Raw genomic sequence first — 18,599 nt, 5'->3', positions numbered from 1 at the left:
TGTTACCTTTTCAGCAGATATTTCTCATGCCTTGTCTCAATCCAGAAATGACATTTTTGGTAAAGCTTTGCAAAAACCCATTCAGCTGTTTTTGAGTCATCCAAGTATGTAAAAAACAGTTTCCAGCTGTTAAGTTTTCCATAAGCCTTTTTTTCTTAAACACGCTTGTATAATTATAACACAGCTTTGTTTTAAAACATCAAACTTGACACGTACATAGTCCTGAAAGAGAAGTAGCAGCACTGCCATGTTTGAAACCATTTGGTTTGGAAATAACAAGGTTATTACCATATTAAAATATCTTTCTTTTCTTAAAGATTCTCCCAGACACTGAGCTACAGTTTCCTAACTGTAGACACTCAGTTGTGTAAATGACCAGTAAGAAAAGAAAAAAAAAAGAAAACCAGACACTCTTCTTGCAATCTGTGACTGAGCTGTAACAGGGAGGACTGGGGGATACTGTTTACACCGGGAGCGGGCTCAGACCCTGCGTACAGACATGCACTCTTGAGGAGCATGGCTGAAGGTCTGGCCTGGTGTTTTCACAAGAGCCAGCTCCACCTCGTGCACTTTGGAGAGAATGGCAATGGCTGGACCCACGTGCTGCTCAGTCCTGTCTGCTGGTGGGTGGCTCAAGGCTGCTCTCTCCAAGCCCAGGCTACTTACCCTGAGTTTTAACAGTTGGCGGGGAATCGCTGGCAATAAGGTCAGAAAACGCGTAGGTGGCACGATCTGCTTTCAAGATCATGCTTCAACTACCAGTACAGACCTATGATTATGTACTCTCAAAAAAACTTTGAACTGGTACTTAAGGTGGGACAAGGACAACCATATCCTTCTGCCCTGCCTGCAACACGTGGCGCTCCGTTGTGATGGCAATAGCTTTCCATAAAGATTCTGAATTAAATTTACCATTGCATACTTCTATAGTTTTATTGCATCATTGCGTTTTGGTATCGAATAGCATCAAATCAGACTGGAGATGATTCCTCACTTATATTGTGCCTAGAGAGAAATGCACTGATATGATACCAAGCAGATAAGAATCAGTCATTTGCTCAATGTAAACATTTTGTTTAATCTGGAGTATTTCAGGTTTTAACATCTTAGTGGAGTAAGTGTCGGGTTTGAGAACATTAGTGGTGGCTGAAACAGGAGCTGCAGTCTGATTGATTATTGGATTACATGGGTTTCACTCTCAGAACTATTTTTTTATATGATGACGTAAAGGCATACGTGGCTTTTATGCCTTGCATGAACCACTGGCCTCAGCAAGAACTCCTCTGCCAGGCTGGAGGAACTCTTTCTAAAGATGCAACAGTACTGCAAAAGGAAAGTCACTGCATGTGTAGATTTCTGTAAGAGGCTCAACTCTGCTGATTTCTGCAGACAGAAGAGACTCCATAGCTGTTTCTCATTCAAAGTAAACAGCAGTACCTCCTGCTCTTGCCTTTTCTGGGACATATTCTCCTACTATTCAGGTGTGAGTCCACAGAAACTATCCATGTCAGTGACGTGACAGCGAGTCTGGCTCACTTAAAAGCAAAAGACACCACTCTAATGGGCTTTCACACAGAGAAATGCATGTGTGCATGTGTGTGTGCATGCATACACCCTTCCTCACCGTACACTGTCTGCGCTTTTATCAGCCTATAACTCCTATAACTCACTTGTATGTCCAATACTTTGAGAGGTTTTCTGAATGTGTTCCAAACCACATCAAACATATAGGTGGTGCTCAACAAACAAAATGTCACCGGAATATAACTACAGGGGAAAAAACGCTGCAGATCCTACCCATCACACTGTCTTCTCTCTGTACTGTCCTGCCTTGGTAAGCCCAAGCTAGGGATCATACGGTAAGAGACCCTACTGTAAGAAGGGGGCAGAGGTAAGGTTGCTGTGGGAACCTTAACTCTAAATTTCCTGAGTTTAGGGAGATTAAAATCTCAGTCTTCACATCCCATTAGCACGCTTTTTGTGCATACAGAACATGGCCTAGGTAAGTGCATTGTTTCTCAAGGAAAAGGTATACTTTTGGGTAAACAGGTGTCTGTGCACATTTTGGCAACTCTAAGCTACATAATTCAGTTCTAATCAATGCAACTGGATTTTGAATCCCACCCATATAATAACAAAGTGGAAAAAGCAATAGGAAAATCCTAACAAGCTGTAAGTTTTGCTGTATGCTCTACTATTCTGAGCACCGGTGTCGAGACAAAAGAAGAGTAAGAGTTTGCCATTTCCTAGTTGTTAATAATCAAGAGAAGATCTGCCAGACACTCTTCAAGGGCTCTGTCTGTCTGGACCAGGTAGATGCTGCAATACACAAAGGACTTCACACACAGAGAAAGAAAGAGTGTTCATGGACAATGATGCAGCGTTCTTAATTAAGATTTTCATTACTGATACATACATTAAGGTTTTGCTAATGCAAGTGCCCAAGCACTCTCATGTGCAGGTAGATGTCTCTGATTCTATCTCTAGAAACCTTTTTGCAAATCATCGCAAATATTCACCAGCCAAGGCTCAAAATCAGCTCACCTGCCCTTTGCTATAATGACAATGAAAAATAATAAACGATATTTTATTTGTCTGTCGGATGAGAACTTAACACTTTGCAGGCATGAGAATGAATAGGCTTTTGCAAGGCTGTGCTACAGCACATTGAAACTGATTCTGATCTCACTTACACCTCTTTGATACTGACGTAACATCACGAGCTTCAATAGCACGAGTGCAGCAAACGTTGAAGGCGAAAATAATGAGACACACACGCAGGTAAATGGAAAATGGGATAAAACACAACATGAGTTTGCCAAAGGTAGATTGTAGTAGACTAACCTGATAACTTTCTTTGATAAGACAACTGATTATCCAGACAAAGGAAATGCAGTAAATTTAATCTATCAGTACAGCATTTGATACAGTATCACAAGGGAAATGACGACTTAAGATGAAGATTTGTAAGGTGAGCAAATGCTTACCTGAAGGGGAGATGGAGAAGTGGAGGAAAAAGAATTGCTGGGCGAGGTGAAGGCTGTATTTCCACAATTTTTTAGTTAAACAAAATAGCATTTTCTAACTAGTAAGATTTGGGGGGAGTGGGCAACATTTCTTATTATGAGGCCACTCAAAGGGAGGGGATGTAGAGTGGGAAAAAGTGGGAGCATGCTTAACAGCCATAAGAGGATCAATCAGCTTCAATAAATTGCTCATTAACAATACTTAGGCCTTATTCACCTGTAATGTTTCCATGTTATTTTTACGGTTCTGTCCTTTGGGTAGTTCAAAGATGCTACAACTCTCTCAGCAGTTTACTTGTACAGGTGAATTAAATATCTAGGTCACTTTTGTGCTTTCAAAATATTCTTATTCCCAGAACAGGACGCCCATTCATCTCCCAATCTGCTTGCTGAATGCCTTAGATCTCGTTCGAATGCTGGACCCTGCCTCCCAACAAAATGCGGCTGGAATAAGATACGGAGGAGAAGTACTTGGTGAACAGAAAGACTTACAAAAGCGTCGCTTCTCCCTGAACATGTTATGTGCTTGTCTTGATCTATTCAGGCTATGACATTTTGTGAATTTCTTCAATACGACAAACTGGGCTGACCGCTAGCAAGGCAACGGCGTTGCGCTGGCACGCTGGATATACCAAGATGACGTGCATCAAAACACAGCCATGCCAGGATGGAAGGTGAAGATGGTGCCACAGAAGTCACAGTAGAAGGTATCGATGTGAGATTAATTTGCAGGCTCCAAAAGAAATGATCTGCCAGCATATTTTCAACAAGTTAAGAAAAAAACCAGGATTTTTGACAATCTTCCCTGAGGCATGCCTGAGTCTACAGGTAATTCAGTGACTAAAATTGTTGCCTTTCCATTAAAGTTCACTGGAAGAAAAGCTGCATTTTTGTTTTAGTCTTCTGTGGCAGAATTTAATTATTTAGTGTCGTAACTAGACCACGCTAAGCATGCACAGACATTCACGCAAGAAATTTGCACTAACAATCAAAACTTGAAGGATTTGTTAAGTGCAAAAATTGAAAAACGGTTTCTGAAACACATCATTCTTCAGGGTTGGTTATATGCTGATCACACGTAGTAGGTTTCCTTCACAACCTTCAGTGCGTATTGCAGAGCATCCAGAATGTAACACATTAATTTTTGTCTTTTATGTAAAAGTGGATTTACTGCAAAAAGTGAAATTCAATTAATCCCTTTTACAGACATCCAGGATAAGTGAACACAGATGAATATGAAATTTAAACAGACATCCAGATCTAAATGTTGCAACTGATCCTTACTTTGGTGATTGGGTGAAGCATGAATACCTTTAAATTGTATGCTGTTTGAAGCTGGGATTCCAATTTTGTCTCTGAAAAATCAAGCTGTTTAGCGTATGCTTAAGAAGCTCAAACATTAGAAAACAGCATTCAGAAAACTGATACAGCTATTCTATTAAACTTAAAACTCAATATGACAGAATGGGAAAGAGTGAGATCTATTCAAATCCTAAAGCATATGCCTTCAGTGGTGTGCAAAAATCTAATATTTTGGGCATGCAAACATATGAAATGAAAATATTACCTGGGGGGCTGAATTTGTGAACCATATTCAGCATAATATTATCCAAAATGATGGAAAGAAGCAGCAGTGAACAAGAACTTCAGAGGAAGAAAACATTATTTCTTAATACACTGTGAATCTTTTATGTCTAAGAGTTGCCATTCCCACCACGAGGTAAAACAGCCTTTGCGAAGCATGGCCTGAAGACTAACCACCTATGTTTTGACATGTACACCTCTGTCATGGCACACAGCTAAGCTACATGGCAGACGGCTTTCATTTCTTTTTTTAAGTGGGAGAGGCAGAGAGAAAAAGGAGATGGAGGAGATACTCTTACAAGCTCATTTTCAATCATGGTGTCCTACACGTAAGAGATTCAGCATGAATACGGAGACGTGGTCTGGCATTTAGACCTCCGTGAGCGCTCGTATTTCAAACGCCGGTTTCAATAGTCAAATCTATGATCATTTGATCAAGTGGTGACTTTTGGGAAACCACCTATTTCTGGATATCCAGTTTCACAATAACCTCTCCTCCAGCGCTCCTCGCTCTTGGTGCCATTTTAACCTTATATCTGGTGTGTACATTTTCTGGAGACAGGTATACAACATGACGTGAAAGCAGGGTACATCACAGAGGATTTCTGCATAAGGAGAAGGACTGACAATATATTTCAGAAAAGAGAGACATTTGGTGATATAACTGTAGAACAGCAACATGCTTGCCAAAGCTGGAAGATCATTTACCGTAACTGCAAAGGGAATATTCTGAAAACCTCTCCTACGCTCTAGTTGTGCCATTTTGCGCAGTGATTTCAGACCTAACAAACTGGACTGTCTTAATATTTTGATGGTTGGTGTTCAAACTGCTGTAGGAAATGCTGCTACTGATTCAGCAAGGTGGTCTTTTCCATCCAAATACATTAAATTATGCCAGTGTGGGGTAAAAGCGCACTGAACAACTGCATTTTCTTTCCATCCCTTTCTTTTTTCTAGCTAAATCTAAAATGTTATGCTCCTAGAACTGTCTAGTTTAAAGTCCTTTTCTTTTCCCTGCTGTAATCTGTTATATTTCAAAAAAAGGCTAACACTCAATACATTATATAATGCTAATTAGATGAAAAATAACCCAGAACAAAAAGATCTCTAGTAAGCATAATGGCAGAAAGGTGTGACATTTTCAGCTGTCATGCTGGCCAATCTTAAATTCAATCTCATCCAACTTCATGGTTATCTTGTAGGTACTGCAATTAGAAAGCAGGTTGCGTACATGCCTCTGTCATAATCCACGCATAAACTTCAGAGCTATGGGCAGCCATTATTATTTGTTAAATATTTTGAACATTAACACTTAAAACTAATGCTTGAATGAAAAACTAGTATCAAATTTTGCACTTCTGGTTTTCTGGATATTGAATCTATTTTTACTAAAGATGTTTTAGAACAAACCCATGAACTTTGTCAGATTTGTTTTAAATAAGGGGTTTTTGTTATGTAAATCTGTTGTTGAAGTCCATCTGATAGTTATGTCTTCAGACAAAGAATAAAGCTTAAAGTTGTGGCACTTGTTCAAGAACATCCATCCCAAGGTGCATTCCCCGTTATACTGTTTGTTTTCTATAAACACATCAGAGCAGAATTTCTGCTCCACTGCTATTTCAAGCCTGTTTCACCATTTCTCTCATTTGCAAATGCCAAATAAAGGGCTTCTGACCAGGTTCTCTTTTTTTTGGAACTTTCCCTTCCTTCAGGAGACAGATAAAAGCTGGGGGGAAAATACCCCTTTCCTGTCTCAGATTGCTGAGTAGGTGACCATTCCCTTCCAAGAACTCCTTATTTGCAGAAGCAGATTAACTGTTTCTTCTGGATAATTTGCATGTCTATTTATTACATTAATTATGATAATTCTTGAAAAATGCTAACTCTTGAAAGCTGTTGTAAACATAAGGCTTATTACATCTAGACTTTTTTGGCATTTTGCAAATGTTCATTTTTGATTCATGAATAAGCTTGACCTGAAGGTTATTATCCTCCTCTGAAGTAATGGAGAGCTGCTTAAGAAACCTGAGAAAAGAAAAGATGCCTCCTCCCTGTTTCTGATGTAGCAATCGTTGTTGTTCCTCATCTGCGAAACAATACGAAGCACACTAACCAAATAAAGGGATTCAGCCGGTGCTAATTAGTTGCTATTTCACGCCGATGGTTCAGAGTGCTAACAGATGACAGTTTGGTGGTGAACAAGTACCAACAGCAGGGACACATACATAGATATCAAAGCCTATTTGAGCATCATCATGTCTGATAAAGTGAATGCTATTCTCAGAAGCTGGCAACTGGCAGGCTGGAATACTGCTGGGTGTCTTTTGACATACAAATCATTGACCATATGATGGATGGTTCTCATAACTATGATGAGATCAGTAAGATGCTGCTCAGCTTCCCTTAGGTCATCGTTACTTGACCGAATATGTCTTCATGAAGCTGAGGAATAAATGGCACTTTTTTTATTTCTTCTTCTTCTTTTTTTTTTTAAACGGGATGTCAAATAACAAGGATTAGAATCAGTGCTGAATCTAATAGGAATGATGCTGGAGTTCAGTACAACCCGGTTACATCAGAAGCCTATTTCAAGGAAATGGACAGATGTTCATGGAATTAGGTTAATATGCCCTGCAACTTCTTTCCTCAGGATCACTTTGGTGCATTTCTGATTTGCACTTACCAAAGCTAACAGTGGATAACTCTTCAATATTATATGTGTTCCATCTGAATGGGTAGCCCTCTGGAAGGAAAAGAAGCGTCCTACTGTAGCTATTTATCCTACTGTAGCTACCGATCTTACTGTGAAGCACCTTAGTATTGTTGATACTGCTACACGCTGTTGACAATGTGACAGAAAGGCCCAAGACTGGTTAGAAGACTCTTCTTTCACGAAAAGGCTGATTTTTGACAAAGAATCCACCTGCCTCTCTCAAACTCCTGAGGACATTCCAGTGGAGCAGAGATTAATTGTATTCGTCTTCAGCTGGAATATCATTCTGGGGAGAGATCCATGAAACCCATCCACCTCCAAAACCTTGATGCCATACAGTCAGACAGACACATGTGTAACCTGGGGGAGGAGCAGGAAGACGACTCCAAATCATCGGCAAGTTGTGGGTAGGGATATGAGAAGAGAGCCCAGTGCTGGGTACTGAGGCAGAGGGCAGAACAAATCAGTTATTATCTGTAGATCAGAAACATGCTTGACAGGTACCATTAAAAGATTCTCAAGTAAAAATGTCCCAATTCTACTTTTTCTGTTACCTAAAAGAATTCAGAGTATCAGTGGCCTGAAGGACCTATCTTCCAGAGACAAAGGAGAGAACCAGTACAAACAACACAAACTTTATGCACGTACCTGAAATAAAGTGAGGCTCCTACGGCGCTTGCTAAGTTGGGAACGGAGGAGCACAAAGAAGCCCCTGGCTGTGGAATAACCCTGACTTAAAGAAGCCAGAAAGTGTGTGACTCTAGTTTTACAGGACAAGAAACAAAGGCAGACAGATGGGAAGTGACTTATGCATGGTCACACAGCAAAGCACTGTCAGAGAGCGATTTCAGCTCTGGATTTCCACATGCCTACCTACCATGAAGCCAGCTCGTTGCTTCCACCTAAGCTGCCTTGCGCTGCAGAGGTAAAACGACGATAAATTGGTGCCTTTGTGCAAATGTTGGAAGGCACGCGGTCCCTGCCACAGACATAAATGATTTTGCCGCTGCCGCAGGAAGTGTTAACATAAGCGGTGTGTGCTTCATGTCCCTGAGTATCATTAACACTTTTTATCGATATTATGAAGTTCTGCAACAAAAATAATAGGATTTGTCAGGGGCCGTTATGAACCGCCCCTGCTGGATAAATACATAATACATGATGGCAAAGGTCTGATGGGACTTTAATCAATTGCCTTTCCGAGTCAAATAAATGTCACATTAGACGTAAGCCATGTTGCATTCTGTGGGGGCCTCTGCTCCCCTCGTCTCACGGGCCTGACACCGCCACGGGGAGCTATGCGCGCGCATAGACTCCTACTTATTTGTAGCAAATATATCAGAGCAAAACTGGAACAGCACGTTGTAAATTACAGATTTGGGACACCTTATAATGAAAGGCAAAGGGGAAAGGAAAGAAATATGGGGACACCATAGGCATGATAGGTCAGCTCAAATACATCTCCTTGGTAGCTGGCATTGTCATACCACCTTCCGCAGCCACTGCAGCGTATCTCGCGTTCCTGCCCACAGGGCGGGGGAGAAGGAGGTGTGCTGTTTCTTTCTGCACCGCACAAGTAGTGAATCAACTTTAAATGTTAAAAGTCAGATATTTTAGGTCTCATATCAGTAAAAGAAACCTCTTTGATTGTTTCAGCATGCACCTGAAAAAATTATGAATGTCCGTTTGCACTTTAGCATTCCTTTGAAGAAACTCCAACAATCAAAACGCAACTTGAACATAAATTTAATTCCACTCCCAAATATGAAAGAGCTATTTTTCTCACTATGCTATGCCTTTTTTTGTTGTTTTTTAAATTCCAGGCAGCACTTTAACAGCCATCTACTTTCCTCTCTGAACGGGTAGGAGACATGAATTTAAATTGCAAAATGGAGATCTAAAGTAACACAAAGTCTAGGCGTATTTGGACATGGAGTTCTAAATCTAAATTTAAAAGTCCTCATTATTTTTGGCATTCACTAAGTAGCTCCACTTGGACATCCGAAAACAGTGGCTTAAAATGCTGGTGGACATTTGGAAAACTTTGGTCTGTCTTTACTTAAGTATAGTAAATATTATGAAGTGGTAGCACTGTATTTCCCTTTATATTACAACAAGAAGCATCATTGTTTTAAAAACACTGGATTTCACTGCCAATACGTATGAAGGAATCCCAGCAAAATGCAAGCTTTTGTTCCAAATACACAAAACCATCACGTGTCAGAACCTGGCAAAATTAAAAACCAAATGAAAACAAACAAACTCTCCCAAAAGTACCATCCGTATCCCCCCAAAAAGGAAAAAGCAAAACTTAAACCATGAAAATTTTAATTCTTCCTGTTCTAGATCTTAAAAACACAATTATCCGGATTAATACAGTATTTTCTTCCATTAAAAAAGTCACTGAATTGACGACTTACATAGCAACAGCCAAACTCAAGTGAATGAGACCAGGCAAGAAAAGAACCCTACGTAACATTTTCCAAAGAAACGACTAACAGAGTTTGAATCCCAATACTGTTAGATGTCAAAGAGAATACTGCATACTCAATCTACCCAGATAAGAAGAGTAGGTCGGTATTAGGTAGGACAGCACACAGGACTGGATGAGGAAGGGTTCCATGCCACAAGGTCAGATTTCAGCAAGGACAGGCTGAAATGCTAGTTGACTGTTTCCTGTACTCGTTTTACGCTTGCACAGCGTGGAATACTACATGTTTTATTCTGAATCAGAGCTCAGAAGCATAATACCCATCGCAACACATGTATCTCCAAATATAACAGAAATCTTCCATATTGTCATCCAGAAATGCACATATAAATTCCGGATCCATCAATCACACAATGTCACTGAACTAAGTCTGATCCCGTAAGTCAACACTGAATTAAAATCCTGGACTGCTGCATTAGACTAAGACTCAGTACTGAGTCTTGTAGCCACAGGGAGCAACAGAGAAGTTCACAAGGGCTCTGGGCTGACTCAAAAGAAACTTGAACAAAATGCACAACTCATATCAATGAAAAGTATAAAACATTTGTTACAAATACTTACACAAGAGACAGGAAAGGTTCCTTCAGAGGAAGGCCGCAAACTGATCGTCAGTGATCTGGTAAGAAAAGGGAGAAAGAAAAAAGGAAATTAAGTGACAATAAATACACTAAATGATACCAATATAAAACAAGGATCAAGGAAATTCACAGATGGTAGCAGTTCCCACAGAAGAGTGGGGAAAAAAAAAAGTGTTTTAAATTCACAGACTGTATAAATCTTGGAAGTTTTGAAATTACCTGACCCCAAAACTACGTAGCTGAGAAAACTGGTAATGGCTGAGGAGCCTTTTAGTCCTGGGATAATTCCAAGCCAGCAGAGACTAAATATCCTCCGGTGGCTGTTCAACAGCCTCCGTGAAATAGGCTTGTGGCTCCTATGGACAAATGCTCTTATCACAAAAACACTGCCAGATTTGAATGGCATCCTTCTTAGCAGCCATGCCAGATGATACAGGCCTCTGAAACAGAACTCGTCTTCTTGAACCTGACCTTCACAGAAGAGGGGTTAGGCATATTATTAGGGCTCAGGATGCTTACATTACGGTTGATAGCTGCACAAAAAAAAAATTGTGTTTTCTTAGTTCCTTCTGTCAACACAGTATCTTTTGGACTTGACAGATTTGTTACCCTGAGACCCCTGAGAAAAAAATGATGGCCGCATCAAAGTGGAATGGCTGAAGGATTGCAAACTTTTGGTAGACTACAGGTCTAGTTTCCAAAGTCTACTACGGAGTATCTAAGCTTTATCGCCAATACCTTTTCCAAAACATATTAACCTGGGATGAAGTTAGTAGACAAAATGAATCAAAGCCTGATGCTCTGAATTGTAACAAGAAGATATGCTTCTGTTGGACACAGAAAAACAAAGTCAGATGCCCCCAAAATGTTCAAACCTACATATCGCTCCTGTCCCTGCTTCCCTTCACCAAGCTGAAAGAAATTCAGGTAGTCAGACCAGACAGCACTCTCCAAAGGATTGCTATCAGGGCACCAGGAGCATGGTGGACAATGACCATGGGAGCCATGGGGGGTACTCCAGTACTTAAGTCAAGGCATGGCCCTCACCTACTGTTTCCTGTCCAGTTACAAGGAGAGATTAGCTCCATCATTCCTTGAAACCATTAAAACTATTCAGAGAAATACAAACCTAAGTTGAGATAGTGAAGGAAAAGTGAGGAGCTGTCACCGGAGAGAAAGAAGGAAGGCAGGTAGAAAATGTGTTCAGAGTTGTAGCTATTATTTGTGGGAATTATGGGCCTGGTACAGGAGAGTGTGAGAGAAAGCATGTGTGCATATCTAGTGATTGGTCATCCAGCAAGGGAGGTAGAAGAAATACAGCAAACGGCAGAGAGAATCATAAAAACTGCAGGGCAGCAAATAAGATGCTTATAGCATCCTTTGGATAGGCCACCCAGAGAGGCCCTGTTTAACAGCAAATTTCTCTTTAAAGAAGCTGACTGCTCCCACATGTAAGGAAGATTTGCATGAGACAGATGATAGGATGGATTCTGCCCAGACTGAAAAGCTGAAGTGCCGTAGGATGAAAGGAAGGGCAAGATCAGGCTGTGGAGCTACTATTTATCTCACTTTCAAGAATCCATTACTCTGATGAACTTCAACAGGGAAGTTCTCCTGGTGGAAAAAACTCCTTTGCTAAGCATGCATCCCTTATTTTTCTTTTACATTGTTCCTGAATATTTAACCATGAAGCCCATAGATTCATCTGCGATAGATTATATGTGACAGACTGTTAGCGGCTGGTAGTTGGTAGTGTTTATTTCAGGGTTTTAGGCAGATGGAAGAACCATGGAAGAACCTGAGACAAAGAGGTCTAAACCAAAGAACGTGCCTTGGAGCCCCAGAGTTTAAAAAAAAAAAAAAAGCAGGAGGCATCCAGCATGGGAAAAAAAACACAGAATGGAAAATTTTAGGCCGAGTGGTTAGAGTTTGGCTCTGCTATAAGCAACATAAAACAAGTTCTCTTAAGGGAAAGCGTCAAGCAACTTTGACGACAGGGATGCCAAAGAATCCTACAAATTATGGCCTGAGACTCTGGATGTGCTGAGTAATGACTTACACCAACATTACCGTCAAATTTGCTGTAAGAAGCGAACAAGACTGTCGTACCAAATTAAAACTGCAGGGTAATTTTAGATAGGCACAATATAGTAGAAGCTGCAAACTAGAATCTGGCAAACCACCAGAACTGAAACGCAAAATTTTTTAACTGATCGCAACTGGTCTGGACACACTTGATTACCAGTTTTGTTCAAAAGAAAATACATGAAAACAAAACTTTCCATGTAAAGTATTGGAAAAACAAGACGTGTTTGAGGAAACTGTGATTCATTCCAGGTTAGATAACTGCAGAACACGTATGCGGGAGAGAAGTGGGCCAAATCCTGTTCTCACTGCCCTGTGCGATCATGCTGACTTAATTGAAACCATGAGCAGAACCTGAACTGTTAAAATGCTGGGGTGAAACTTTTTATCATATGGCGCTGTTTGTCACTAGAGACATACTTAACCTAATTACATTAGATTAACACAGAAGATTTCGTCAAGATATACTCTTATATAATAGCATAATAAAAATGAAGTCTAAGAAAGCTGACCGTTTTCCCCAGGTGTCTGTGTTATAAGCAGACTTATTTATGTCATTTGTTTTCAACCCAGTATGGCTCTATTTGGTGGGGTGGACAAAGGGAATCCACTGACCTTTTTCGTACTGAATTCCTAGTGTTAATTAACCATTATTACTTGGAAGCTGTTTCGGCCATTGGACAGAATAGCCAGGGGCTAATCTGGAGCCTGCCCTTGCTTCGCTGCAGCCAGATTCTGCCCACTTTCTCTATCTTTGTTACCTGAATAAATTCCATTTAAATCACAAAGATTAAGAGACAAGCAAGGCCTAAATGTTAAGGATATTTAGGAATCTATCCCGCCTTGACTTTAATGAGAATAAGGTTCCTAAACACTGAAGAATTTCCATTTATGGGGAGTTCAGATGGTGAAATCCAGTCATATGAGTTACATTATATAAGCAGGTAATCGATTTATGAGGCTAACTAGAATTTTCAAAAGTGACTTAGGCATTCACGTCAAAGTCCATTAGAAGTCAGTGAAATTTTTGCTGTAAACCACCTGGGGAGTTGAGAATATCTTACCTTTGTTAGCTTAAGCACCACTTACTTTCAATGAAATTAACATCTTAGGTGCCAAAGTAATTTTTGCAATTGGCTTTCAGTTGCTTCTTACAATTTATTCACTAAATGGCTTGAGTTAACCTGCTTCAAGTACCTTTTTCGTAGCAGGAAATTGGGGCAGCAATTCTGCTCCATTTTTGCAAAGTGATTTAGGATCTCTCTGATGTAATGCGCTACCAAGGTGAGAAATGTTACGCCTTTGGCCCCTAGGCTGGCAAGAGGCAGGCAAATTATGAACTGCTTTAAGCAGGGAGGACTGGGGAATTCCTCCCTTCAGAGGGGGCCAAACGGAGCCAGTGCCATGCTGGGGGAACGCGGTGAAAGAGGAGAGACAGCTGAAATTCAGTGGAGCCCTGTGAATGATCTGAGGGGGCAGAGAGACTGCACTGCGTCTCTGACACAGCAGAGACAGATTACAGCAAAATTAAATTGAGGATTTTAGTGGATATAATTGTTGTTTTTATATATTAATGAACAACAATAATACGTGATTCTAAACTGAATACCAGGTTTGACATTTAATCTGAGCGCTCATACTATCCATAAATGTTCATAAACGTCACAAGACCCCTACCCTTTGATTGAATTACAATCTAGTATGCAATTTAGGAAACATGGATTAATCTACATAGATTTATATTTCTGCAGGTTACATTGTTATTTGTTGATTTATACCCTTTTCCCCTAAGTGTCCTTTCCATCGAGAATCCAGGAAAATACATGCAAATCTTTAATAGGAGAGCAGCTCAAAATCCAGTGACTAGCAGCAGATGGAAACTTGGTTCAGTGAAACCTATACTAATTATCATTTGCTTTTTGAAGTCCCCTCTGCTAATGGCCAGCAAAATCTTAGGTCCTGTGATATCTCCTATTACCTTTACATTAACTCTTACTACAGCCAGCAATCACCTAACATGTTTCTTGGCAATGCTGTGCAATTAAACCACCTTTCAATCAACTTGCTGAGGAATCCAGAAATGGAAACTGCTTTAATATTAGGAGTTAATTACCAGAATGCAGAATAAGGCAGTCAAATGTGATGTTAGCATACCAGATATATGACAACGCCTTAGCCACAGATGTCACACATGAGGTAAGGAGCCACATCAGGAAAAGCGACATGGCAATGTATAGAAAAAAATGATCTTCAAGTTCTCCTTTTCCCCTTTTTTTTTTTTTTCCTGTGGTCATACCACTTGAGGTGACCACCTCCTTTAGCAGCCCAAATATCTGGAGTTTCAGTGTCACCTGTATTAACAGGCTTCACTGCACAATGGTGTCTGCTTGGGGACCGATAAGAACTCCTACTCTAATTGTGTCGCAGCACGGAAACAGTCCAAAAGGCCCACCACACAATAGCGCTTCTGCGGATCCTGACCTCTGCCGAGGCCAAATCCTGCTCCCTTTGAAATCAACCAAGTCTTCTCAAAGCGTTAATGGGGCTTGTTCCCCTTCTTCCTCTGCATCTTTACCTCCGTGTGCCTACTGGAAGAGGGACAACTCCCCAGCGTGGCCCTGGTCCCTGTGGATTCATTCGTCCACGCAAGACTGAAAAGAAGGGCTGGCTGCTCTGTCTAGTAAGAGAGGAAAGGAACATCACTCGGTTGAGTTGGTTCTAGGAGAGTGATGAACTGAGGAGACGGTTTTACAACTGGCAGCTTACTGCAGTGAGGGAGAAAGCACAAACGGGAAAGCATACTGCAAATTCAGCTTGAGGGACAGTTACATGGCCATATGTCAACTCTTGGTCTATGATACCGGAGAATCAAAGTAAAATGATCTTTGAAAAATGACAGGGAGTTTTTGTACGTACATTAGAACTAAGGTATGTCTGTATACATTGGACTGCACTTACACATGTATTTTGGTTATGTATCATTAAAGAATTTGAAAAAAATCTACTCAACTACAGATGCGCATGCTCTTTTTAATGAAATAAACAGCCAAATTGTGGTTCTGTAGAGAATGCAACAATGACTTGAGAACAATTTTGAATCAAAAATTGTTGATAATACTTCCATCACTCACTTTCCAAAGACAGAATTTGTTTAGAAGCTACAGTCCACAGAAGATAACAGAAAAGGTAACTAACTGACTTTTTTCCTTTCTCAAACTTGAAGACAGAAAACCTTGTGGTTTACTTTATCACATAGTCTAAAGGATTTGTGATATAGCTATAGCTTATGTTTTCTTTAATTAGTATATAAGTAACTATTCAGTATCATTGTTAAATTTGGACCAGAAAGTGTAGTAAAAGGAGCCTTTTTATTTTTTGTAATTAAGAATAGCCAAAATGTTAGCATTGTCTTTTTCGAATTAAGAAATATGTACTGGGAAAAGGAGACTTTTATAAACCAGAAACTTCATGGACACTTAACTGGAAAATACGAAAGAAAAGTCTTGATGGAATAGATTTTTCAGCACACTCTGCTTGCCGGGAAGGCTGGATAAAATTATGTTTTCATAAGACAAAAGAAATTAATCCAATCAAAATTTGGACTTTCATGTATATGTAAGCTAATTCAAAAAGACATCAAGTCAAGGAGCTGACTCATTCCACAGGTAACTCAGCCCAAAATAAGTCCTACCAGCTGTTCTCAGTGAAAACAATGAGATAGATGAAATAAGAACAGGAATCTCTTACATCTGCAAACTGAACTCTAATTAACATCCATCGGAGGTCTCCAACTCCCTAAGAACTTCAGTCAAGAAAGTCTCTATACAAAGCACCTCTGAGGAAAACATCTTTAAAAGAAGAGCAGGAGAGCTCTCTGGAAGCAACAGCACATTGCAGCTTCAGCAGCAGTTGCTTTAAGGGGCTCATGGTGAGAGCAAAACTAGCAAAAAGTGAAAAAAAATTAAAATACATTCTTATTTTATAATCTAAATGTAGCATTTTGAGCACACATCTTGACTTAAAGATGGCCTGAAATGTTATTACTTTATACTTTCAGTAACTCTAACCACTGCCTATGTCTTTGAGGAATTTGTAAAAATATGTCAAACCAGGACATTTTGTTGGCAGATACTTGGCCACCGCAGCCTCACACAGCTCAGCCTACTGGCAGAAGGAAGCTGCCTACCACCACCCTTCCAGTGCCATGGCACTGCCCCTTCCCTGCTGTCCACCACCGCCCCAGAGGGGTGCATGGACGAGAAGGCCAGTGCTTCTCAGGAGCTGGTTGACTAATTCTGGGAAACAGAATGCCTGGGAAGGGGCCACCACTGCCAAAATAACTCACACCGCCTACTTCTGACTGCCCAAAGGGGCTACGCTGAAGGCCAGGTTCACTGCTCCAGTGGCTGCAGCTCCCTGCTCCTGCCTGTCATCTTTCCAACGTCCCTGATGCCCTTCCCTCGTTGCATGGCTGTGCGTGCTCCCGTCAAGAGACAGTGAAGGGGCAAAGATGACCCTGGAAAAGATGGTGGTTGCGATGTGACTGGGTTGTTCCCATCCAGCTTACAGCCTGCTCCCTGTTCCCACGTGGAAAGGAGGGAAAAAAGAAGTCAACTGTTGACCAGATGAACTGTCTTTGTGGTCCATAAACAGTTCGGGCATTTCCATTTCATAAAATATTTTGCGTGGCTACTCTTGGAACTCAGCTTTGAAACCTTAAACAGAAGAAAACACAAAATATATCTACCTAAATATACAAGGATATATACCTCAAGGTTCTGGCTGTCTTTCAGGATCATACTCTCAAAATTTGGTTTTAGCTCTGCTTATGCCTGTAGGTGAATTTTCTGTTCTGAGGCAGTGTGGTTGAACTGGCAGCTCACAAGTTAGATCTGTTGCCTTACACCATAGCCACATCAAGTCATGCTCTCCTTATTGCAAGCTGGATAAGCAGAGAAGTGTATCTTCTGCTTCCGTGCTTGGAGGTTTGCAGCTCCAGTGCACGGTCCACGTTCCCTGCACCCTCTCAAGTACCTGTCCTGAATTCAGCAGTCCCCAAACCGGACTACACAGCATGAGAAAGTGCAATCAAATCATACTGAACTATTTAAGCAGACTAAACTTGAGTAACTGAAATGTTAAGCTGAGAAAGTACGGTACTAGGAACTAAATGCATCTGTATTAATAATAGCAATTAGTGAAGTTTGTCTACTATTAATAAGGAGATAATTGCTATAAAATCTAGTGATACATACAAACATGTTACTGATGTGAGGAAGTGACCCTGGAAAATGTGTTTAAGTTATTGGTTGGGAGCTTTCTACTGCTAATTATTATTTTCTTTCTGTGTATTAATGTTCCTCCAGAATGATCTGATAAATCTAGCAGTGTTGTGATCACTTCTTTAAATGGTATCTTTGGATCATCTGTGGTCCCAAGAGCCATGACACTCCAGTGTACTTTACGTAATTTATTTCCGAAGTGAGACATGCTGACTCTCCATAATATTTCTTTCATTTTAACATCTGACTAACATTCAATTTGGGACATAAGTACTCCGATACATCATTTTTCCCTGAAGGCACTGCAGATCAGAACTAAAGGGCACTGGCTGAGTTTGCGAGTACCACGAGGCTTGGAGAACAGGGTGGGCTGGAGTGGGGGGCACTGCTAAGCCTGAGCTGCAAGGGGGACGCGAGGGCTGCACAGGGATGTGGGGGTCTGCACCATCCACAGGCGCTGCGGGGCAAGGGGTACGAACAGAGCTCTGGCAAGCCCCAGGCTGGGGTTGCATTGGACTTCAAAAAACCACCTTGGTCTCTTTCATGAGAGGTGCGTGGTTTAGGACTTGACTATGAGGGTGTCTGTTAAATCAGGAGCAAAGTGGCAGCAAGATCATTATGGAAAAGTGTAAGTATGTCAAATCCATAGTCACAATCATTTAAAGAAAATGCCAGAATGTCTTACTGACTGCCTATCCAGTAAAGAAATCACAACATGACTATATGAAGACCTATAGGAAAATGCTAACCTGACAGATACGGTACACAAGAGCAGCAAATCCTTGAAAGGTAAGATACCATATGGTTTGCGCTCTGTTTTTTAGAATTTGTACTGCTTCG

At 40.7% G+C, this 18,599-nt stretch overlaps 1 protein-coding gene across 17 annotated transcripts in view; it reads right to left on the bottom strand.

The window, feature by feature from the left end:
* ZBTB20 (zinc finger and BTB domain containing 20) overlaps positions 1 to 18,599 on the bottom strand; it is a 488,423-nt gene that overhangs the window by 108,420 nt on the left and 361,404 nt on the right. For all 17 annotated transcript variants that reach the window (XM_054803829.1, XM_054803837.1, XM_054803872.1 and 14 more), the window contains one exon: positions 10,376 to 10,430. The gene's annotated coding sequence lies outside the window, so the exon portion shown is untranslated. The remainder of the gene's footprint in view (positions 1 to 10,375; positions 10,431 to 18,599) is intronic.

The sequence above is a fragment of the Grus americana genome, chromosome 1 (assembly GCF_028858705.1).
Source record: "Grus americana isolate bGruAme1 chromosome 1, bGruAme1.mat, whole genome shotgun sequence".
NCBI lineage: Eukaryota > Metazoa > Chordata > Aves > Gruiformes > Gruidae > Grus > Grus americana.
This window is presented reverse-complemented; position numbering and strand designations above follow the sequence as displayed.